This window comes from Chelonia mydas, chromosome 2 (assembly GCF_015237465.2).
Source record: "Chelonia mydas isolate rCheMyd1 chromosome 2, rCheMyd1.pri.v2, whole genome shotgun sequence".
Taxonomy (NCBI): Eukaryota; Metazoa; Chordata; order Testudines; family Cheloniidae; genus Chelonia; species Chelonia mydas.
This window is the reverse complement of record NC_057850.1, coordinates 50,853,473-50,878,664: the sequence shown is the minus strand read 5'-3', so window position 1 is coordinate 50,878,664 and position 25,192 is coordinate 50,853,473. Positions and strand designations below refer to the sequence as shown.

The window sequence follows — 25,192 nt, the reverse complement described above, 5'->3', positions numbered from 1 at the left end:
TGGACTGCTTATTTAATAAAAGGACCCATGTCAGGAAAAAAAAAAAAAAGACTTCTTGCTTCCAAATGTTTCTTTATCAGGCACATGTGTGGGGTTATTATTATTTCTTTGATATTAAATCCTCCATAGTGTGAGGGTTATAACAATCTTTAAAATCCAGCTGTTGGAACTGACAACTAAATATGATTAGCAAAGTGCATGTGTGTCTGTGTGCACCTTGAGCTGTTCCTCATCCCCTTTTGCTAGATCAGCTCTTGTGAGTTAGTAGAGGATTGAAATTAACAAGATTAAACCTGATGAGCTAAATACACTGGTGGGATGAGTAGGTGTAACTCTATTGCCACCATCAGCAGAAGTGAATTTTACCACCCTATGATTCTGAGAACATTTAATGGACTATCAAATGTTTAGGACTTAGAACAGAATACCTGTCCTCAGCACTCTGCACTGGCTGGGACGAATACATTCTTTCTGAGGATCTAACCATTCCCCATCCTCCTGCTCTGAATCCCATTTCCATTCCTACATTTCCTCCCTTTCCCTCCCATAAAGAGAACCCCTTACTCCTCACGAGGTTCCCCAAAAGCTGACCTGTGAACTCTTTTCTCCTGCTCTCTGCCCACAAACCCTTGTTGGCTGGCCTGACTGTGAGAGTTGCTCTAGGCTTTGGGCCAGAAGCTCCTCAGCCCTGGCCTCTCATGCCATGGGACCCTGGGCATGTTCTCTTTCCCAGCATGAAGGAAGTGGTAGGATCCAGAAGCAACAGGAGGTGGAGCACTTCAGGCAGGCCAGCCAAGAGGGACGACTGTTCTTAGCAGGGAGCAAAGAGGCTGGCTCAAGATTTGCTCTTTGTATTAGTTCTGACCCAACTACATCTTATAGCTGCCTACCTAGTTTTATCAGGGTTCATAGGAGTTACATGTGTACATTCAGGGAAGATCGGATCCTGTGCTGCCAACAGTATTTATTTTCAGGTACAGGTTTCAGAGTAGCAGCCGTGTTAGTCTGTATTTGCAAAAAGAAAAGGAGGACTTGTGGCACCTTAGAGACTAACAAATTTATTTGAGCATAAGCTTTCGTGAGCTCAAATAAATTTGTTAGTCTCTAAGGTGCCACAAGTCCTCCTTTTCTTTTTTCAGGTACAGTATTTTCAAGTGAAAACCTATCACCATTTCTGTTTCCTGTGGCCAAATGATGTTTTCTTTTAACTCCTTAACTGTTGGCCCAGTGTGACGATTGACTTGTTGTTGGTGAGCTTGTAGTTCCTTACTCTTTAGCTGGTCAGCTAGTAATCCCTACTGTTTTTGGCAGCCTTTTGTCCAGTGTGAGAGGCAACGGCTGCTGTTGTCATTATCCACACGTTTTTACGACTTCATATACAAGGCAACGTGTTTGCTATTTGAAATGGTGGTTCCCTGGAGATTAAAACAGCACAGGAGCACAAAGTAGAGTGTGCCGTGTGGGACTCGTACCAGGCACACAGATGGTACTGGCAATGTTTTCCTGAATGAAAGCCTCCAAATGTGCAACAGTTGGTGCTCTGATATACACTAAGAAAAGAGAGGTATATCGCAAGATCTGATATTGTGAGCAGCAGACTTTCCTCATTTCTGATTTTTTTCTGTTTAAGTACCAGAGTCCAAGATTTTCTAAAGTCACGAGTGATTTTGGGTTCTCCAGATGTTGGGTGTCCAACTTGAGACACCTTAAGAGAACCTGTCTCAGAACTGAGCTCTCACCCCTGAAGGCATCTCAGGTTGGTCACACAAAATTATTAGTCACTGACTTTTGAAAATCATGTTCATACTGTATTTATTAAACCAAAAATGCCTATTTAATGTAGCATGAACACTTCCAATAATGCTCTTACAACTGAAACATTAACAGAGGATGACAATAACAAAAACAACCAGAAAGCCTGTAACTGCTCAGACAAAATATATATATTTTTTATAGAAATAGAAAAATGAAAAATAAAGTAGAAATGCTACCAAAAATTGCCATTTAACTGGTAAGGACATAGGGGAAATACATCTGCATTACTACATAAAAAACTGCTTAGTACAATTTGCAATCACAAAATGCCAGAAGAAATATTGCTTAATAAACACAAGCTGTTTTTTGCTTCCTGCTGTACTATGTGGAACAAATGTTAATTTTTCACCACAGCGTGGGAACACCTGAGAGGCACAGAACTGTATCTGGTAACATGCAGAGCTATTTATCCTATCTAGTAGCCATACAGAAATGCAGCTCTATTAGCAAAAGTCACACTGCATGTACAGTAGCTGCTGAGTATAAAATGAAGGCTGAGAGACTAAATGGTCTTTTCTTCCTCTGATGGAAGCATATAAAGAATTTCTCACTAATGGTAATGGGAGCTGCTCTAAAAGGGGAATGGGTCTAAACTTAAATAATCCTCAATTTCTGCAAGACCCAGTATTATCAAGCTACTGTTTGTTCTAAACTGTCCATTCTTCCAAAGAATCTGCAGACTGCTGAACTATTCTGTTCCTATTGTGTGCGTTTTTAATTAATAATGAATTAAACAGCATTAACTAATGCGCTACCATACAAGTGAAAATATTACCTTCAACTGAAAAGGTTTCTTCATCCAGGAACCCATTCCTATTCTACCAAAGACACCATGAAAAGCTATTAGCAGCACATTATAACATTCCGTCTTCTAGTTAATCCAATTCTTGGAATTCTGATATTCTTGTCCACTCTGCTACTTTCTGATTCTGTATGCGCAGCACAAATCTCTACCTTATTTGGCTGCCAAGCGTATTACAGTGAGCAAACAATGCCTTCTCTGTCAGAACAGAGAATGAATAGTATCACAAAGACACTCCTCTAATGTACAGCCCTGTACTTTTACCCTGTCCTTGGAATAGTTTAACTAAGATGAGAAGTGATGGGAAAAACACTGGTGCGTTTTTGATTGCTCAAAACTCCATTAAAATTATTTAGTGCATTATGCACAAAACCTTACATTTAAAGATGAAATGAAACATACAATAGCAAGAATACTCTCTGTCAACTTGATTCATGCTTTTTCTGTTTCAGATATGTGGGTGGTTATGTGAGCAATAGGGGAGGAGTTATTTGGGATATAATTTAAGGGGCAGAAAAGGTTGTTTCAAGTCATAAAGATTAACATCTGGAAGAGAAATCTCACACTGACATAGCAATGTATGTTTTAAACGATCTGCTATGTATTTTGTTTTGAAACTGACTATGAATTCTGCTCCTTTTGCAAAGGCTTAATTTCTGGAATAGAGTATTAATACTATGGTTTACACTGTGAGACTCTGAAGTCTCACATCAGAAATCCTCCAAACAAATCAGCCTGTTCACTTTCTCCAAATGACATTACAATTTAATTTTTCAAGAACGCACGATAGTTGACGACATTCCAAAACAAGTGCTTTAAGAGACACGTTCTATCAACAGTGAATGGCTTTCTTAGCAGATGTTTACAGCAGTCAATATGCAGAGGAGGGCAGTAAGATTCTTAAATTTAATACACAGTTCCCCATAAAGCTCTTCTTGGAAATGAATGATAGAAACCTGCTGTCCCTCTTTAAAGCAGTTGTCTAAATTTTTACCTCTAAGAATCAAATAAATGCTCTTAAGTTTCAACCAATATATTTTGGAAGGCCGGGCATAGTGTATGCCCAGAGTTTACTTCACAGGGCTTCTACTTATTCTCCTTCCAACTGGAGCAAAAATCAGGCACTGATCCTCCAAAGATTCATCGATGTGCTTTAAAGTTCAGCCCATGAATAGTCTTACCGAACTCATGTGCATAGTTCTTTGCAGAATCACAGCCTCAGACTCAGGCACAGTGCAGTCCAGACCTTGCCTGGAGCCGTTCTGAGTTGGGACGGCCAAGTGGAGCAACAAGGGGTGAAATCCTTGATCCAGTAAGTCAATGGCAAAACTCTCACTGACTTCAGTGTTTTGAGCAAATCAGACAAGGATTTTGGGTATTCCCATATGTGGTAGCTGTCTTTGATATTTTTTAAGGTTAATTTAACTTGAAGATTTTAAAATATCCAAAGTTCACTTTATATCAGCGGTTTAAAACCTTTTTTAGGCTGCATACGCCATAATGTAGCCTACTGCATATCCCCATCTGAGATAGGGTCAGAATATACCTGTGAAAAACAGGAAAAAAAAAGGTCGGTAAGGGATAATATGATGTGTTGTCTGCCATTACAGGATTTTTCTTGCATACCTCTGACAAGAGCTAGGGGTACACCTACCCCAATCTGAAAACCACTGATGTATATGTAGCAGGAGGAAACAATACTGTTCCTTAAAGCTGATCACCAGAAACAACATTCAGGGACCATTCAGCCAGGATGGAGCACGATTGTGGATTTGTTCCAGTTCCCAGATGAATTATGGCAACATTACAATAATTTCCCATGCATTCAGTATTATTTGGCAATTTGCTGGCAGTCTGTCAGGGGCCCTTCCACTTGTCCAGAGTAGGTCCTGCCAGGTCAGGATGGAGGCTCATTGACAGGGCAATATGGGACACTTATATTGCTGAGCCATACCTATTTATTAACTTCTAATAAATTAGCACCTGTCGATTTGGTCCTTTCTGTGGATAAAATGCCTCATTCTCCAGGGCTGTCATTATGGGACCTTGGCACTACATAAAAAAGTTATTTTAAAGAATGAATGGCTGCAGGTTTCTGTGAACAAAATGTTAGGTGCTTGCAATTGAATTTAGAACATTAGTTTGTAGAAGGAAAGGATATTTCTTAACTTTAAAAAAAAACCCCAGTGCATCGGGAGTAACTTTAATTAGGCCAAACCTTAACATCCTCACTCAGGAAACTTCAGTGGGGGTACAGTGTTAGTGGAAAGTGCACAGAAGCTAAGTAAGAACTTGTCCCTTAATGCACAAGCATTTTTTAAAGGGCATGATAGAACAGGACTGTCCCAAATGACCAGCCCAAATTTTTTATTTATAGCTTAACAAAGAGAAGGCTAAGAGATGACTTGATTATAGTCTGTACCTACCTACTTGGGGAACAAATATTTGATAAAGGGCTCTTCAATTTAGCAGAGAAATGCATAAATACGATCCAATGGCTGGGAGTTGAAACTAGATAAATTCAGACAGGAAATAAGGCGTACAGTTTTAATGGTGACGATATTTAACCTTTGGAACAATTTACCAAGTGTTGTTGAGGATTCTCCATCTCTGATTATTTTTAAACCAAGACTAGTTGTTTTTCTAAAACACGTGTTCTCGGAACTATTTGGGGAAAGTTCTCTGGCCTGTATATACAGAAGATCAGACTGCATCATCACAATGGTCTGTTCTGGCCTTGGAATCAGTGTAAAACCCTGTTCTGAAGAGTAGTTAATAAGTTTATCCAGAAGTAAATCAGAAAATAATCAAAACACTTGTCCTAGTCTCTACTACAAGCATTTTGGAACAGGGACCATATCTGCCAGCGCCTGGCACAATGGGGCCCATATGCTGCTTGAGGCTGCCAAGCACTGCCACAAGACAACCAGAACACTCCCCTTATTAACATTACACACAAGTATTGCAAGTGGTGCCTTGATTCTGTTTTTAGCCTTGATTTAGGAAACAGAAATCTAACAATGTTAACCTGGTTGAATTTTAGGTGTAAAATTTCTTTGACATAATATCTGAAATGTACAAAAAATATTCCAGAGGAAAATACAAACTTAGCTTAAAGGCGCAGTGTCAGAGTTGATGGACCTCAAACCTGACCTATTTTTTCCCCTATAGAGTTGTATAATGGATTTCAAAATCCACACACTTTTATACATTTAAAAACCTGCTTCAGTGGGTTTTTTTCCTTCTCTGAAAGCAAGAAAATGTCTCAAACTAAAGAAATGCCAGGAGGCCAGCACTCATGAACAATTTTACAAATAGCAAGGGAAAACAATCCATAAATCTTACATACACGGAGACACATTCGTTGCTAGAAGTAAACAGAATCAATTCAAAGAAAGGCATATCTATGCTATGGAGACTATATCAGCGTGGCTAGGTTGCCATAGCTATGCTGGCATAACCCTGCAGTACAGAGGCAACATACACTGATGGAAGAGATTTTTCCATCCATGTAGGACCACCACCTCCACGAGGAAGGATAGCTACATTGATGGAAATATTCTTCCATTGACATAGTTGCATCTACATTGGGGGTTAGTCGACATAGCTATGTTGGTTGAGGTAAATGTTTTTCACATCCCTGACTAACACAGATATGTAAGCCTAACTTTTAAGTGTAGACCAGGCCTAAGAATTGGCCAGCAAGAGTGTCGTACTGTAGGCCAACTTTATTTTTCCCCCTCCCTTTTAAACCTGTACTACATCTGAAAATAGTGGGCATCAGTGTTATTTTCTCGTAACATTTTTCTCGTGAGTGTGTAACATCTGGGAATGGCAGTGCAGCATCAACAGACTGAGATGTGATTCATTAAATACCTTGGGTTGGAGGTGCTATTTTCAAGAATGGCATCATTAAATGGCAGTCGCCAGGAGCTCAAAGTCTTTCCCATGCAGCCTAGGAGATAGTTGTGGATATCTAGGAATGTCTTCTGCACTCTCTCATCCCTGTTCAGTGGTATTTTTACCTTTATTCTGTCCTACCAGATTTTTAAACAAAAATTCATGTACCTAGGTGCACCTAGTGCAATGTGGCAGAGATACTTCTATGGGGAATTTAGTACCTCACAACAGAAACTCAGTGTATCTTACCCAAATTGTATTTCCCAGATAGATTTGTATTGCTAAATAATATACAGAGATTAAGAGCTACCATTTATATAGTTTATCACATTCTTTTTTTCTCCGAGTTTGTGTGACCCTGAGCTATTCTGGATCTTCTCATGCCTTGGTAACTGCTTTTACAGCATCTCCTGTGGCACATAAAGATGAGTCCATTATTCCCTAATACAGTATGAAACTTATATTAACTTCCAGAGGCACGGAAAATGCTTTTCAGTCATATTAAGTGCTGTGCATATATTCTGATTTCAGTTACAGCAATGCAAATCCAAAGAACTTCATTAACTTCAGCGTCTCCGGATTTACACCAGTGCCACTGAGATCAAAATTTCTTACCTACTTTCTTTACATGCGCACTAAGAACTAAAGAAGAGTTTCTAAAAGAGCGTAACATCCAGGGGAAAAGAGACATTCCTTAGGGCAGTTTGGATGGAAAAAAAGAGCTCTGGCACTGAATGCAAGAATGACCGTGGAACTACAGATTGGAAGTTAAAAGGAATACCTTTAAGCTATATTCGTCTTTAAAAATGTCAAAGAAGGTTTGTCCCATGTTAGAAAAAGTAATCACAGGAACACATTACAAATCCTTGGAATTACCAGTGTAGTTATTAGAATTTTCAATATTCTACTAGTAGGAAAATTGTATTTGACCAAATCTTATGAAAAATGTAATTTATTCCTTTTCTCTCGCACTCTCATACACACACTTTATACTTACATACGCATAGGTAAAGAGATATATTATACAACATCCAGAATAATGTGTAAACTTTAGAATTTCTTCTTGACATGAAATATTGAAAGATGTGGAATGTGCTGAACTTTTATGAGCAACTGAAATACAGCTGTCAAATCAAAATAAATCTTTACAAAAATCTGACTAAACCGCCCTGGCTCTGAGCTCTGAACTCATGCCACCATCCAAGCTACAATGTCCACACTGTTATTTTTAGTGTGTAAGCAGAGCTAGCCCATGTTTGTCTACCTGGGCTGGGAGGCATACCTGTGGAGAGGGAACTGTAGATGATATTATGGCTGGTTGGTTAGGTGTGCGAAAGACGTGAAGGGTTCTGGGAAGCAAAGGGCTATTTTAACCATGAAAATAGGGGCTCGTCTTCTCTACTAGACTTCCCTACTTTGAGAGAATTGATTGCCAATTAACTCAAGATACTTGACATGTGCCTTATGGCTAGTGTGGACACAATCCACATTTATTACAGGCTCCACAGTTTGTGTGGGAGGGTCCCACACTAACACTAACAAACCTGTTATGCACACTAAGTTTCATAGATTCATAGATATTTAGGTCAGAAGGGACCATTATGATCATCTAGTCTGACCTCCTGCACAACACAGGCCACAGAATTTCACCCACCACTCCTGCAAAAAACCTCACACCTAAATCTGTGCTATTGAAGTCCTCAAATCGTAGTTTAAAGACTTCAAGGAGCAGAGAATCCTCCAGCAAGTGACCCGTGCCCCATGCTACAGAGGAAGGCAAAAAACCTCCAGGGCCTCTTCCAATCTGCTCTGGGGAAAATTCCTTCCCGACCCCAAATATGGCGATCAGCTAAACTCTGAGCATATGGGCAAGATTCATCAGCCAGATACCCAGGAAAGAATTTTCTGTAGTTAACTCGGATCCCACCCCATCTAATATCCCATCACAGGCCATTGGGCCTATTTACCATGAATATTTAATTACCAAAACTATGTTATCCCATCATACCATCTCCTCCATAAACTTATCGAGTTTAATCTTAAAGCCAGATAGATCTTTTGCCCCCATTGCTTCCCTTGGAAGGCTATTCCAAAACTTCACTCCTCTGATGGTTAGAAACCTTCGTCTAATTTCTAGTCTAAACTTCCTGGTGGCCAGTTTATATCCATTTGTTCTTGTGTCCACATTGGTACTAAGCTTAAATAATTCCTCTCCCTCGCCAGTATTTATCCCTCTGATATATTTATAGAGAGCACTCATATCTCCCCTCAACCTTCTTTTAGTTAGGCTAAACAAGCCAAGCTCCTTGAGTCTACTTTCATAAGACAAGTTTTCCATTACTCGGATCATCCTAGTAGCCCTTCTCTGTACCTGTTCCAATTTGAATTCATCCTTCTTAAACATGGGAGACCAGAACTGCACACAGTATTCCAGGTGAGGTCTCACCAGTGCCTTGTATAACGGTACTAAAACCTCCTTATCCCTACTGGAAATATCTCTCCTGATGCATCCCAAGACCGCATTAGTTTTTTTCATGGCCATATCACATTGGCAGCTCATAGTCATCCTATGATCAACCAATACTCCAAGGTCCTTTTCCTCCTCCGTTACTAAGTTAATTGGCAATTAATTAACTTGAGATAGGAAAGTCTACTAATGACATACCTATGACTATGTCTTTACTACTAAAAGGTGTGTTTTCATATTGAGAAAGTCAGGGTTGTCAAAAAAACTACTATGCCAACCTAGCTATGTCGGTATAGTGTCTGTAATGTAACATGCCCAGAGTGTAGTATCCTGACTTCCTACATTACAAGGCTACAGATATTTTCTGAACTGCCCATTGGTAGTGTAAAGTTCTAGCGCATGCAGATTTACATTATTGTAATTATGAGCTAGAACAGGGGTAGGCAACCTATGGCACGCGTGCCAAAGGCAGCACGGGAGCTGATTTTCAGTGGCACTCACACTGCCCGGGTCCTGGCCAGCGGTCCGGGGGAGGAGGGCTCTACATTTTAATTTAATTTTAAATGAAGCTTCTTGAACATTTTAAAAACCTTATTTACTTTACATACAACAATAGTTTAGTTATATATTAAAGACTTATAGAAAGAGGCCTTCTAAAAATGTTAAAATATATTACTGGCACGCGAAACCTTAAATTAAAGTGAATAAATGAAGACTTGGCACACCACTTCTGAAAGGTTGCCAACCCCTGAACTAGAAGCACATTAAGCATCAGATATTTAGAACTCCTGACGTCATTTTACAGATACAGTCACAATAGATGAGAGTATCTCTGCTAGTCAGTATGTTTCGGATAGCCCTTTACAAATTTGTTTGCTGTTCCCTTGATTTTTTGGTACCATCTACCCTCAACTTCAGCTGCTAATTTTTATAACTCAGAAAAAAATGCATCAAAAACTGAGGAATGAAATCTATCTTCACAAAATAGGACGTCTTATATTTACAGGCCCCAATGGCCTTCTTCAGTATCATTTTAAGAGTGCTGTACTCGGTTTCATTTAACAGGATGAAGGTCTTGACAGAGTAGGGCTCTTTTATGTTGTTTCCACTCTTTAATTAGATTTCAAATCAAATCTCTCTCTGGACTCATGACATTCAGATGTATTTAGATATGGCTTAAAATATTGCAAAGCTATCCATTTTCTCATATTGTCATGGCTAACCAGAAGGAACTCTCTTGAATTAGCTGGAAATATGGACCAGATTTGATTATCCAAATCAAATTGCCAAGCAAAAAAAGCACAAGGGAATGATACTTTTTTTAAAATGTCAGATATGATTTTAGTGAGCTAGAAATAATATGCCAATACTAGTGAACAGAAGAACTTGGAAATGGAATTGATATACTAGTATCTGGTAAAATATCAACCAGAAAAGGCGTAACTAGGTATTTAATTTTTAGAATCACAAATGTCATAGGAGATGAGATTAACATTTTCCTGTCATTCCATGACAAGACTTACCTCAATAGTTGCAAGAAAAGGAACCCTGGAATTTTGACTGCTCCTTTTCACTCATCAATCACCTGTGTCACTACTCTGTCACTCAGTTTGGATTGTTCTGCATCATGTCTCTAATTGCTGGCTTGCCATTCTGAATCCTGATCCTGACACACCTATTTTAATTGTAGTTGCTCTATTACCATTACTGGTGCAGTACAGAGGCCATATCACTGGTAGTTAGCAAAAATGTTGCACACAAAATGCTTGAACTCAGCTGCTCACATTATGTAAGCAGTAATTATTAGAATTTAATAGTACGTGAACAAACAAGAAAATATACCAATTATATAAGTCATCTTACAAACAAATGGATTTGTTTCTTTGTATAAACTGTCTGCAGCACACTTAAGGGCTGAACCTGGACAGGCATAGGTCTGTTAAAAATTGCCACCCAATATTATTAGGAAAACCAGGGATTTGAAAGGGGAAAAAATAATTTAGGAGGAACTGTTAACCTCGAATTAACAGCCTGGATATTACCGAAGGCTTTTTAACACTGGAAAATCCATTTTATTCCTGAGAGCATTCTGGGCCAAAATATTAAAAATTCTGCACCAAAAAATTAAATACTCTGTGCACAATATTTTAAAATTCTGCACATTTTATTTGTCAAATAAATGTGGAGGTTCCGGCATAGCATTGGGGAGCATAGGCCACTGGCTGCACAGAGGTGGGAGATCACTGTGCAGCAGGATGACCAGACAGCAAGTGTGAAAAATCAGGACCGGGGGTGGGAGGTACTAGGCGCTTATATAAGACAAAGCCCCAAATATCGGGACTGTCCCTATAAAATCAGGACATCTGGTCACCCTTCTGTGCAGCTCCCCCCATCCCCTGGACATGGACTCAGCGGTGAGACTGTACACAAGCCTGACACAGCGCAAGTACCGGGCCTGCCCCAGAAACACCCAAGGGCCCTGCCACTCTGTGCCAGGTGCACACCAGGTGTGGGCAGGCAAGCTCAACAAGGCAGGATCCAAGTGTGGAGGGACTTAGTGTGGGGGGATCCAGGTGTGGGTTGAGAGGGTTCTGTGTGGGGCAATTTGGGTGCGGGCCGCTCAGTGGGGGATCCAGGTGCGGGGGGGGGGGGGGGGGAATCTGGATGCACAGGGACTTGTTGGGGCGGGGGGTCTGGGTGTAACGGTAATGCGAATCTGCTGGAGGGTCCAGGTGAAAGTGGTTGGGGCTCAACAGGGTGGGTCTGGATGTGGGGGACTGTAGCAGAGTGGTCACCCCACTCCAGCCCTGAAGGGGTTAAAACAGCCCTGGGAGAGGGCTGCCTTGGGGAAACAATAGTAAAAGCAGCCCTGGAGAGGGCTGCGGCTGGGAAAAGCGAGGCTAATTGGGGGAAGTAGCCACAGCTGGGACCACGCCCCAATCAAGCCACAGCTGGCCCTATACGAGGGCTGAGGGCCAAAAGCTGGAGGAGTCTCACTCTAGCCCTGGAGTGGGAAGGGCTAGCTGCCTGAGAGCAAGGTACCTTAATCAGAGCAGTGTAGAGAAGGGCAAAGGGAGCTGGGGAGCTCCAGCCTGATAAACCCCCAGGCTGCAGGCCTTGGTAAAGGCCCAGAAAGACACTGGGGCTGCAGAGGGGCAGCCTGGGAATAGGCAAAGGCAGCAGGTCCTAACCCCTTGCCAATGATGCGTGGCAATCTGCCCCACTGAGCTGGGGTTAGTTGATGACTGGCAGTAGCCACTGAGGCAAGGTGGGTTTAGAGGGTTGGGGGTTCCCCAGGGAGGGGAGACCCAGAGCGAGGGGGTACTGCTGGGGCAGAACGCCAGGGTAAAGGGCACCAGGGAGGGACACAGGGCCAGCGGCAGGTGAGACCCTGGCCTGCAGAGGGCGCTCCATACACTGGAGAGCTAATTCCCAGGATGACCAGCAGCTGAGCACAGCACAGGGTGGGAGCCACCAGAGGGTCTTCCCCAGTCCTGCCCCCTGCCCCACAATGATTTACCTCTCTGCCGGCTGCCTTGGGCACCTGAAACATACTGCTCGGGAGGGTCGCATGAACACTCTTGTGACTTCCCTTTGCTTCCCTGTCAAGGTCATTTTTCTGTGGGGAAGTAAAAAAATCTGTAGGGGACATAAATTCTGCACATGCACAGTGGCACAGAATTTCCCAGGAGTATCCATTTAAAGGAAAAACAGGATGGGTATACTTTGCCAGTTCAATGGCTCTTGATTGCTCTGAATATTGTAAATTCACACCTGATAGCAAAGGTTGTTTTAAAAAAGCAGGGAAACCTGATCAACCACTTTGGTCCACATCAAAATATCAATAGAACATTTGTGGATTATGCAAATATTTCTGCTTGAATTCAAAGGTGTTTGTGATTGTACTTCAGAGTAAAAATGTGAACCAAGCAGAGAAAGCTGTCTGCTGTAGAACTTAGTAATTAGGCATTATCCTTGAAATCCAGGGATATGACTCAACGTATGAACTAAATAATGACATTTTCCCTTCTAAATCAAGAAAAGGAATGTGAGGGCACTCAGGGACAGTATCTCCTCTCAGATCCAAACGGTTGATCTCAATTCCAACATCTTGTCCATGATATAATTGCACAAGAAAAGAGATAAAAGCCCCAAGAAGTTGATTGGAGAGACAAGGTAAGTGAGGTAATATCTTTTATTGGATCAAATTAAGACAGTAGTGTCCCAGGCCTGAAGACGAGCTCTGTGTAAACTTGAAAGCTTCTCTCTCTCACTACCAGAAATTGGTCCAACAAAAAGATATTACTTCATCCACCTTGTCTCTCTAATATCCTGTGACCAACACTATATCAAGAAGTTGATATAACATGGCAACTCAAAGGAGTACAAAATGAGAAACAAGACAGTAAGAATGTTCTATCAAATAGGTCTCTCCATCTTCCTTGCTTTGGTCACTCCATGATTTGTCTGTTTAATTTAAAGTGTAAGTTCCTTATTTTAGATCTAGAAGATATAATGCTCTCCTAGAATGCTATATAAAATAATAATACCTCTATGCTACTTTCCTTACATTTCTTTGATATCATACATTGGTGACGAACACTCTAACACACATATGGAAACCCTGCCCAAGGTTTATCTTGTTGGTTAAATAGGTTAAAGTGGAAGGGAGAGAACTATACATGCACAACATTCATCTTTAAAGTTTCATGAAGTAGGAAATTTACAACGGCAAGTCCCACAAGTGTCGAATGAAGCTTGGCTGAGGTGAGAGTGTTTAGAAATTGGGAAGAAATATTTTTCTCTTTGATTTTCAAAAGCATTTATTTTTTCCTTGGCAGCAGCCTTTAGATATTTTACAGCTTACACTGAACTTGTGTGACAGAGGTGACAAGAAGAAAAGCAGTCCTATTTGTTGACATACTCATGTACATAAATGATGCAGTGGAGATAAACACTGAGGACTCAGCTGAAGCAAACTGAAGCTTTTTTTTGGTATATTTTGTTAATAAGCAGTCTTTCCTGGATATAGAGAATGAAACAATCCATGACACAGGCTCCTGTACCCACTGAATCTAATTCTAAACTATTCTTGCAAAATGCTATCTTACAATTACATTTATAAAATACAGAGGAGTTTCAAACGTGGAGCATCTATAATATTACAGTTACTGTTCCAGTAGGTGAGAGCTGCTGGAATACATGAGAAGACCCTTTGACCCAGATTTTTGTTAATGAGAGTGTAGCAATTTTAACTATACTTGGAAGAGTCAGACCTGTCCAGTGCAGGTTTTGACTGGACACTGTGAGGTTCCATCCACGCTTCAAAAGTCCCCAAACTTGAAATGGTTTTCAAGATCAGCTCTTTTGTGGAACTGTTTACCAGCAAGTGGCAGTTAACATGGACAGAGCAAAATTTTTTTTATAGTTGCCAAAAAGAGCCTCAAAGAAGTGCTTTAAAAACTGTTTTTAATTTTAAAGCTTATGCCCCAATCACATAGGCTGGCTTCTGCCAATAAAACTGTTACCTAAACTGGGTTTCAGAAAATCCCCAATTCCTGAGATGGTTTTCAAGATGGGACTCCTGTAGCAAGGAAGAGGCCTGAAATTCACTGCCCCTCCCCTGTATCAACCTTTGACACAAAAAAAACAGCCACATAAGATGGGGACTCTGTGTGGTAATCAGTTAAGCCTCTATAGTAATTTCAGAGCAATAGATACAGCAAACCAAACCAAATCTGAGACAGACTGCCACAGAGAAGCTTTCATCTATCCAATCCCCTTCATTTCAGTGGATGAATTCTCTAGCTACCTGCTGTTTGTGTCATTACAACCTACACTTTTCCCTCTGTGATTCACTCCATCTGAAGGACTGAAAGCAAGCTTGCCTGACGGGTGGTGACCATACTCAATCACCTCCCTACATGGTGACTGGAACATCTGGGATTTTTTAGAAAAGGAATATGACTCCATATGTAGAGAATGGCCTTTTAAATGGCACAAAGCAAAGGGGACCCTACAAAGCACTGGAGAATGTACTCTGGGGGAGAATCCCGCATTAACAGGAGAATTAACTATGTTACCTAGTAGATCTTTTCCATCTTTAATTTTTTTTCTATCTTTACCGCAGAATGCTTGCTTGTACAGTCAGATGGCTAGTAAAAGTTGCCTTAAACCAGATGATTACAGATTATTGTTAAAAATAATAATCTTATCTCATAAAACAAAACATTGGACACTGTGATAAAGAATATTAATTCATTATCCTGTGCTGATTTATTAACCTGGGAGATGCTCAGACACCACGGTGATGGATGTTAGTATAAAACCCTAAAACTGAGAGATAGAAGACAGATTAAACAACACTGTCCTGGCAGGGACCAGGAACATCTGTCTCAAGAGGGATTAGAATTTGCAGATCACCAGAGATAAAATTTGCATGCATTTGGACAGTTGGCCAACCTCTGCAGTTCTTGGTCATTATCTGTACAAACTCCCATTAATTTCATTGGGAGTTTTGACTAGGAGCCACAGTGCAAGTTCCAAAAATTTAGAACTGTGCGGTGGAAATAAAGTTCTATGTAGGGGGACATGGCAGATATATGGGAAAGGGTTGGGAGGAAAAAAACATTTTCAGTTCACCTTTAAAGTACAGAGACACAATTTAAAACAAAAACACTCTGGTTTTCAGAAGCAGACTCCTATTTCCAACCCACAACTTTCGCTTGAGGCAGAACCTTGAGGGAGGGAAGATGGCTAGAATGCTGATGGCAGAAGCCCTATTCTGAGTCCAACCAATTGAGCCATGAAGAGTTTTTGAAGTCTTATAACCATGCCAGGGCAGAATGCAAGAAAGCGGTTTCTTACTTCCAGTGCACCAGTAAACTGAACGTAAACAAAAAGGAACAAAGACTACGGTAAGTTGCTATAGCTGTCATTTAGTATAACTCTAGCAGCTTTACATACATAGTTTTGTTGCATTCAAAATTCACCTTCGCAGCTGGTTTCTCTCCCAACTGTTGTTAATGTATTTCATTGAAGTTCTTCTTTTTTCAATATGCATTGGGCCCTTCTGAGAGAAATATACTAGAACAGCTGCAGACAGCTGTGAGCTTTCCCTAACGGACTCTGACTGTTGCCTCTGATAAATCAGTGATTGTTTTGTGATGAAGAAGAGAATCTTAACTTCCCTTCAAATATGATCACTTGCTGGTACTGTGGGAATCCAGGCAGCAAACTGCTGTTAAATTTACAATCGGGAACATGTGTGTGCCTGATACAATGAAAACATTTTATTTTTAAACCAACTGGGCAGATGAAGAAGAGCTAGCCTAGTCATGCAAAAATGTTTTCAACATTTATAGGAAAAGGCTCTTTCCAAAGCATTTCAGGGATCTGATATTACACATAGTATTGGCTTTCTCCCCTTCTGACTTTTGTTTTTGAATTAATTAAATAGAATACACAAAATATATCATCTTCATATTCTTACTCCATCACTATCAAGTATGGAGTAGCCTCAGCTACTGAAGGAATGTTAAGTCCAGACAAGAACGTCTACACTTACAATTCTCCACTATAATACAATACAACAAACAAAACACACTTATGATAAGGTATGCCTTATGACTTTATAAGTACCTCTGTAAATGTGCAACCTACATTTAGGGTTGCCAACTTTGTAATACTGAAAAACCGGACACTCCAGCAGGAGTGCCGGAACTTCCCCGCTCTGCCTCTTTCCCTGCAAGACCCCGCTCCTGTCCTGCCTCTTTCCCTGTCAGATCCTCTTTTTGACCACATTTTCCAGCCAAAAACTGGCCACCCTACCAACACTCCTTGGCTGTCTTGCACTCAGTGCTTCTCTGTCTATATTTCTCCTTCAAGCTGTCTACCTCTCTTTAGTCTAGTTGCATCTCTCTTCATTTCCTCTCCCAGCTGTTCCAGCTCATGGCTTTCAGCTCTCCTACTAACTAATGTGTTAACAATACCACTCACACCATTGCATAGCTCCTGCCTGATTCATCACTGAATCAAAAGAACATAAATCTCCTGTGTATGCCAAAGCAACAGTACATTAATGCCTTGTCTGTACCAAAAGAGACTATGCTAGGAAATGCTTTCTAAAAATTATTGGAAAATGATTTCAGCTGAACATGGTTTGACCCTCACTAAAGATGGTTCAAAGTGTGGTTAAAATGTTTATGAAAACCATTACCAACACTCTATCTATAACACTTTTACTGCTTTAAGTGCTGCTTTTGCTTACATCAACATAAATCCACAGTAACTAACTGAACAGACAGTTGGGTCAAACAGACGTAAGCTGACTGAATGGTGAGACAGTGACTAATCCCCCAGATACAGAGGAAGGAGATGATCTAGATGTCGAACTAGGACCTATCACAAGAGTAGAAGTAGAGAGGGCAGACTACTGGTTAAAAAGTGGAAAGGCACCAGGTCCAGATATCATTCCAACAGAGTTTAAGGCAGACTTGAAGAACACTGTAGACATTTTGAGAGGCCTCTTACAAAAAGATATGAGAAGAAGAAAAAATACCAAACAAGTGAGAAAAGGGTCATACAGTAGAACCTCAGGGTTATGAACACCAGAGTTACAAACTGACCAGTCAACCACACCTCATCTGGAACTGGAAATACACAGTCAGGTAGCAGTAGAGACAAAAAAAATTACAGTACAGTACTGTGTTAAGCGTAAACTACTAAAAAATACTATAGGGAAAATTAAAAAAAAAAAAGATTTGACAAGGTAAGAAAACTGTTCCTGTGCTTGTTTCATTTAAATTAAGATCGTTAAAAGCAGCATTTTTCTTTTACATAGTAAAGTTTCAAAGTTGTATTAAGCCAATATTCAGTTGTAAGCTTTTGAAAGAACAACCATAACATTTTGTTCAGAGTTACGAACAACCTCCATTCTCGAGGTGTTCATAACTCTGAGGTTCTACTGTATAGTGAAGCTGAAAAAGAAAGGAGAGCTCAGTGAGTGTAAAACCTGGAAGGGCATTCAATTGCTGTCTATCTCAAGTAAGGTATTTACATGTATACTTCTATATAGAATACAGAAAACAGTAGATTCGAGGTTATGACAAAAATAGGCAGGGTTCAGACAGGAGAAATCATGTATAGATCAAATAGAGACCATATGTCAGGGTTCTCAAACTGGGGGTTGGGACCCCTCAGAGGGTCGCGAGGTTATTACATGGGGGGTCGCGAGCTGTCAGTCTCCACCCCAAACCCCATTTGCCTCCAGCATTTATAATGGTGTTAAATATATTAAAAAGTGTTTTTAATTTATAAGGGGGGTCGCACTCAGAGGCTTGCTATGTGAAAGGGGTCACCAGTACAAAAGTTCCAGAACCACTACCATATGTATCATCAACTGAATGGCAATCACTGCTTTATATGAATTTTATATATTTCCAAAATGCCTTTGATACAAAGCATAGAACAGTTTTATGGAAGTTGCTATATTCTGTGAAGTCCATCAGAAATTTATGAACATCATTCAGAGTTTCTATTAAAATATGACATGCCAAGTAATATGTAACAGCGAACTCACTAAGCCATTCAAAGGTACTGTGGGAGTTGGACAAGGATGTCTTATGTCACCAATGATCTTTTTATTGGTAGTGGACTAGGTAATGAGAGAGACCACAGAACAACCAAGGGGCACACTGGGACAGAATGTACCCCTGTATTCACACCCAACATACTATTGTAATAATCTTTATACAAAGTATGCCCAGTAAGGTATTATTTGAAAAATCATAATTTGCTGACCAGTATCGTCCTGATAAAATATGTGTGGCATCATTGTATGTAAAGTTATAAGATTCCACTGCATGGTGTTATTAACACATCTTCTAAACTGAGGTTGGCAAACAGGTCTGTCTTAAATAAAGTAATGTATGCTCTGTTTAATTTTCATTTAAGCAGTAAACAGAGTCATCAAGCAGGAAGAGAAACAAAGGAAACTCAGACAGTTGAGAAAAAAGCAGCAGAGAACTTCCTTCCACAGAGAGGTTTTTTTTTTTTTTTTGTCTCCTGGTACCTAGCTGGAAATGCTTTTCAAGAAGGGGACTGAAACTATAAAAAGGAGGGACAAACAAACCCAGGGACCCCTCTCTTTCTCCCTGCCCATCACATTCACAGCACCTGAAGTGACAAAGAAAGCATTGGTTAGACTCTGGGAGAAGGAGTCCTGACCTAAGAAGTTTGTCATTTGGGGTGACAAAGTGTGTGCGTATTATTCTTTTAAAGATATAACAGACTTAACATAATTTGTATTGTCCAGGAGGGGGCTGAGCAACACAGGACATACATTTCTGGGGGGAAAATCTAAGACTGGGGGTGCGTTGGAGTTACTCTTCAGTATAACCAAGGCTGCTGAGAGCCAGAGTGTAACCCAAGTATGGCTGGCACACAGTCACTCAGGGTGTAGCTTGCATGCTGAAAGGTTGTTTGGGAGGTGGGAGCTACTTCAGCAGGGCATTGTAAGGCACCCAAGTTGCAGGGCAGGTGTGACATAGCTGCTCATTAGCTCATTGTACCCTGGTATGGCACACATACAATGGATTTTCACGCAGCATTAAGAGGACTTTGACTTTGCAGATGACATCAACTTGCTATCCCACACCAATAGAGATATGCAAGCCAAAACAAATTATCTCCTTGCCTATGCACAATTAGTAGGGTTGAAAAATCAATACAGAGAAAACTAAAACCATGAGAATCAAACAACAACAACAACACTTTCTGGGACTGACATAGAAGAGGTCCAATATTTCACATATCTTGGCAGCACTGTATGTACAACAGGTGGAACAGACAAAGACAGAAGAGCGAAGAACAGACATGTCTCTGTTATTCGAAAGCCAATCTGGAGAAACATAAATCTTGTCCTCCAAACTAAACTAATAATATTTAACACCATTTTAAAGTTGGCACTGAAACTTGGAGATTTATTAAGTCCTTATTATATAAACTCCAAGTTTTCATAAACAGCTGCCTTAGAGAAATCCTCAATATCAGATGGCCAGGAAAAAAAAAATCACAAATGAAGAACGCTGGAGGTGGGTGAAACAGAAAACAATAGGACAAGAAATTATGAAATGAAAATGCAGATGGCTAGGACACACGTGGAGGAAATAACAAGACAGGCATTGGACTGGAATCCCCAGGGTAAGAGTACCTGAATCCTCACACAACAGAACAGGAGTAGCAATATTTTGTACCACTGAGCATCCAGGCCATTAATAGAAGCTCAAATGCCTGGGTCCACCCACACAAAGCTTCATGCAGGATTGGGGGGCCTTAAACTGCTAAAGCTGATACCCCATTGAGATGAATGGAACAGTTTTTAGAACTTTTGTTTTGGGCTATCTGAAGATAAACTGATACAGTTTATTTACAATCCACAAAGCATTGCTTTTGTTTCTTTGGAACTCAGCTTCCCTCTCTTACCCGTAGCGCTCAGGGTCTCCATACAGCTGGAACTTTCAGAAATATAAACCCAAGATTTTACAAAGGTTATGTCCTCCTCATTAGAGATCAGCCATACAAAAATTTACATAAATTACATTAATTTATACATTCAATTAGAATTAAATGTTGGGAATCTTAAAACAGCAAAGTGAACAGTTCAGCAAGTCTCCCTCATGCCTTATTTTAAAAAAACAACAGAACAATGGACTCCAGCAAACAAGAGCGTGTGTGAAAGTAACACCAGCTTGGAGTTAGCCATCTGTCAGAATGTGGAACCTACCATATTGGCTGAGCAAGCTTTAAATGTCTCACTGCAGAACTGGGAAGGAAGAAATAATAAACGTGGCAAAGATCCACAATTATAAATTGCACACTAGAAAAAAAAAGTACAAGTGACTTAAAGCTTCTTAGTTAAATGTGTGAGAAGAGAGAACATTAAAGAGAAAAATAAAATATTGTAGACCCAACAGGATGTATAACCATCTTGATGCTTAGTTAGGTATCAACAGCAAATGAACTTCTTGCCAAGAGGAAGCCACATGGAATCTTGTAAACACTTCTGCAAAGTGAGAGACATTTTTTTTTTTAATAGCACTGGTTTGAATGTTTCTGTTCGGAAGCAATTACCAAAGAAATAGGCAATAGGTAACTAACGTACTTGAGCTATTTAAAAAACAAAAACAAAAAACCAGCTACATTCAAGGAAGTATCTAATACTACACGCACTTTCTGCAAAGAATGTCTCCAATGAATTGTTAGGATATAGAAATTCAGGCCGGTCTGTAAAGGCCTATACTTTAAGAATTTAGGTATATGTTTATCACTTAGCAAGTTAAAGAGATACAAAACAAGAATCAAAATCAGTCTGCCTGTTTATAGACCATCATAGTGAGAGAGAGCCTAAGGCCTTGCTCTTAGGCTAAGGCCTTTGGCTAAACAGCAGGGGCAGCCATAAGCTGGGAAGCGAACAGTCACGTCCTCACCAGTCACACTGAAATAAGGCAGTTTGGGGCTGTTAAAAAGGTGATCCAATCTATCACCTCCAGAGAAAGGGAAGAGCCTATAAGATTTAAAGAAAACTTAGTTTGATAGCATCCTGTCTGGCAAGAACTCACTTATCAATAGCTGGGGTGTGAAATCCTCATTTCTTTGTTGTTCTATCACTGTAGTTCCCACTTCCCTACTATTTGTCTTGTTCTGTGATTGTTTCTGTTTGCTGTATAATTAATTTTGCTGGCTGTAAACCAATTAAGGTGGTGGGATATAATTGGTTAGATAATCATGTTACAATATGTTAGGATTGGTTAGTTAAATTTCAGTAAAATGATTGGTTAAGGTATAGCTAAGCAGAACTCAAGTTTTACTATATAGTCTGCAGTCAATCAGGAAGTAAGGGGGAGGGGAGACTGGAATCATGTTTTCCTAAGAGGGGGGGAAAATGGGAACAGGGAGTGGGAACAGGGACACAGACAAGGCTCTGTGGGGTCAGAGCTGGGAAGGGGGACAGTGAGGAAGGAAACTGGAATCATTGCTTCCTGGAAGTTCACCCCAATAAATATCAAATTGTTTGCACCTTCAGACTTTGGGTATTGCTGCTCTTTGTTCACGTGAGAAGGACCAGGGAGTGGGAGGGTGAAGGGATAAGCCCTCTGAGATCTTGGTGCTGTGACTCGGATGCATCGCTTTGGACAGGTGAGTGGCAGCCTGTAAGTCTCCCTCCCCAACAGTCCGCGCAGCTGCTTGGAGGGGGTATGGCGAACTCTCATGATGGTAGTTGCAGGTTATGGCAAGCTGGGTTAATGGATTTTTTGGATAAATGGATAAGGAAGAACCAAGGGCCCATACCAAGTGCAGGGGTCAACCTGGGATGAGATTAAAAAGGAAATGGAGGCAGCATTAGGGGACCCAGAGGGATGGGGGGTGGCTGAGGAGCCCATCCTCCTTGGTATATGGGTAGTTGAAGAAGGTCCCTGCCCATGGGGACTGAATGCCTTCCAGGGAAAGGAGGCACTTCAGCCTGCTTGTGAGAGGTTTGAAGTAAGGGCAGCATCACTGGAAGCTGCCAGTAATCTTTCAAGTTTGGTGCTGCTTCAGCAAGGGCTGCTGAAGGGTTGTAGATTAGTTAGGGGTGGTTAAAGATGATTTGGGTTTAGAGTCGAAAGCAGAGTTAACAGAATACCTTAAGAGACAGGAGCTGGGACTTGGTCCTGGGGGAGTGGAGGGGAAAAAACATTTCAAAGTGAAAAATGACAGGGTTTGCAGGAGCAGGTAAGGACCCCCCACTCTTCTCCCAGAGCCAGGATGAAAACCTGGGGGGGGGGGGTAAGGGTTCCCAACTGTTTCAACCCAATGAGCCTACTCTTGGCTCAGAGCTAACTATATCCTTTTCTTCTTTCTCTCAGTTTACTTAATTTGCTGCTGGTAGCCTGTACTTTAAACTGACCTCACAGGGTTAATTGGTTTCTTTCCACCTCTTCCCTCTCTGCTCCCCCAACCTTTCCACACTTTTGTTTTTCTGAAGTTTTAATGGAGGGTACTTTGGATACGTATGTGAAATATTTTTGGGTTTTTTGGACGAAGTATGATGGAGGTCTTCTGTATTCCACTGGAATTTTTTGAAGTAAAAGATCCATAGGCAGCCATGGAGACAAATGTTTTACTGCCTTTTTGAAGAGTCTCAAGGTAAAGACAGCACAGGTTAAGGCAGCTGTGTGGCAATAATTGTACTTAGTGGCTTAGTTGTTACAGGCAAATTGCATACCTTAAAGAACTAAATGTAGGAGTAAGTGATTTAAAGAAGTGAGTGAAAAGTTACAAATAGCTTTTGCAGAAATTAATAATACAGAGTTTGGAGGAAAGTAAACATTTGGGAGTTGTGGAAATGGTAAAAGGTAACAGTTGTGAAGATGTTAAAGAGTAACAGTTGTTGTATTACAAGAAGGAAGTTTTGGGTTTGATGATAAAACCCAGTTCTATGAATGAAACTGTATGTGCAACTCTGTGCAGTCACACTGGATGGAAGCTTGCTAATTAAATTATACAAGGGGGTCAGGTCGAGTGGCTACTACCACCACTCTGTTTTTGTCACCAGAAGCCTTTAGAGCTATTCTGAGGGAAAATGGGCCCTTTTCCCACAGAAGTGGTCTATAAGGAACAGCTGCAGGCAGCAGACGGAGAGATAATTTGATAAATTATTTTACTATTGGGTAATGTAATCAAAATCACTAAAGGAATGTAAAGGGTTTCTATTGGAACTTAACTTGGCTGCCCCTGGCTGGCTCTGGTTGTACAAGATGGGAATGTAATTGGGGTACAGTTGTGAAAAGAATAATTGCAGTGCAAGGGATGTTAGGCAAAAGAGAATTGTGTGTGTGTGTGTGAGATTATGTTAGGTTTTAAGGACCTAAACTGACATTTATGGTTTGTAAAACTCTTGTTTTGAAGGTTTAAGATGAATTGGTTTGGTTCTGCTTTATTGTTGTTGTTTTTTCTTCTCTATAATGAGTCTGAAAATCCATTTGAATCATTCAAAGTGGCAAACTGACAGACACTTTTTGCCAGACACAGGTAACTAGTGTTGTTTGGGTTTGGTATTTAGCATTTAACCCTTAAGGGTACCTCACTACACTATAAAGTTCAAGACCAAAGTTATGGCTGTAGTAAGGGGCAGCCAGAACCAGGAGAATGGAGAGAGAATATGGATTCTTTTTTTTTTTTTTTTGGTCACAAATGAAACAGTTAAAATTGATATGGCTAATATAATGTTATGGAGATTAAACTATGGATGGAATGTGCATTTTCCCAGGATGTGTGCAGTGTATATTGGAGAAGGGGTAAAAGAAATGCAGACAAAACAGGGTACCTTAATTAAAATCCTAATAGGGCTCCAAAAAGAGCCACAATAGGTTGTGCTTTCTTTTTCAGATCTCTGTGTGTTTTGGAGCAGGAGATGAAAGTGGAAAGTAATCAGAACTCTGGTGGAAGTGGAATGTGTCCCTTTTAAAACAGTCTCTGAGCTGCTGATAGCTTTGGATCCAAAAGCAAGCCAGAAAGCCTCTGTGTGGATGCAAATTACCTAGCTGATGGGGGAAGGAGAGAACTGCCCATAAGTGGCAGCATAAAGTAGCTGCAAATAATGAATACATCTGGTCAGCAAACAAGCTACTAGAAGACTCAGAATATGGCCCTCCAGGAAAAGGAGGTGAAAAAACAAGTCAAGTCTGAAAATAAGGGGGACAGGTTAACCCTAAGGGAGGGGTGTGTGTGTGTGTGCGCGCATGCACAGTTCTGAAATCTGAAGCTGTCTCTCAGCTATTACCTTAAAATAAACTTAAAGCTTGGTACAGCAGAGAAACTATTGCAAACTTGGTTTGTTGTACAAGAGGGGAAACTAAGGTACACCACTTCATGATTTCATAAATGACCAGTCAGTGGGGTAATTCACTAGCCTGACTATAGAACAAAATAAGGACAGCCTGGAGGTAATTCTTCTGTTTTTCCTGCAATTAGCAAGGAGATTTGTAAAAGGAAGTGGTATTATTATTAAGCAATAATCTGTCCCGACAAAGGGGGTGGAAATTGTTTTTTTTGTTTTTCAGACACTCTACAAGCAAGCTGGCGCCAGTGGAAGAATAACCCAGAATACTATGGATCTATGTTTTGTGTTGTCTGTCTGTGGTGTTTGTCTTGTTGCTAGCATTGTT

General features: G+C 40.6%; 1 protein-coding gene across 6 annotated transcripts in view; it reads right to left on the bottom strand.

Annotated features, from left to right (window-relative positions):
• The window catches only part of PAG1 (phosphoprotein membrane anchor with glycosphingolipid microdomains 1), a 175,114-nt gene that overhangs the window by 83,557 nt on the left and 66,365 nt on the right, over positions 1 to 25,192 (bottom strand). The window contains exon 3 of one of the 6 annotated variants that reach the window (XM_043539432.1): positions 12,505 to 12,603. The exons of 4 other annotated variants lie outside the window; for them this stretch is intronic. The gene's annotated coding sequence lies outside the window, so the exon portion shown is untranslated. Of the gene's footprint in view, positions 1 to 2,590; positions 2,808 to 12,504; positions 12,604 to 25,192 lie in introns of those variants that run through there. One more of the 6 variants, XM_043539429.1, reaches the window with a different exon arrangement.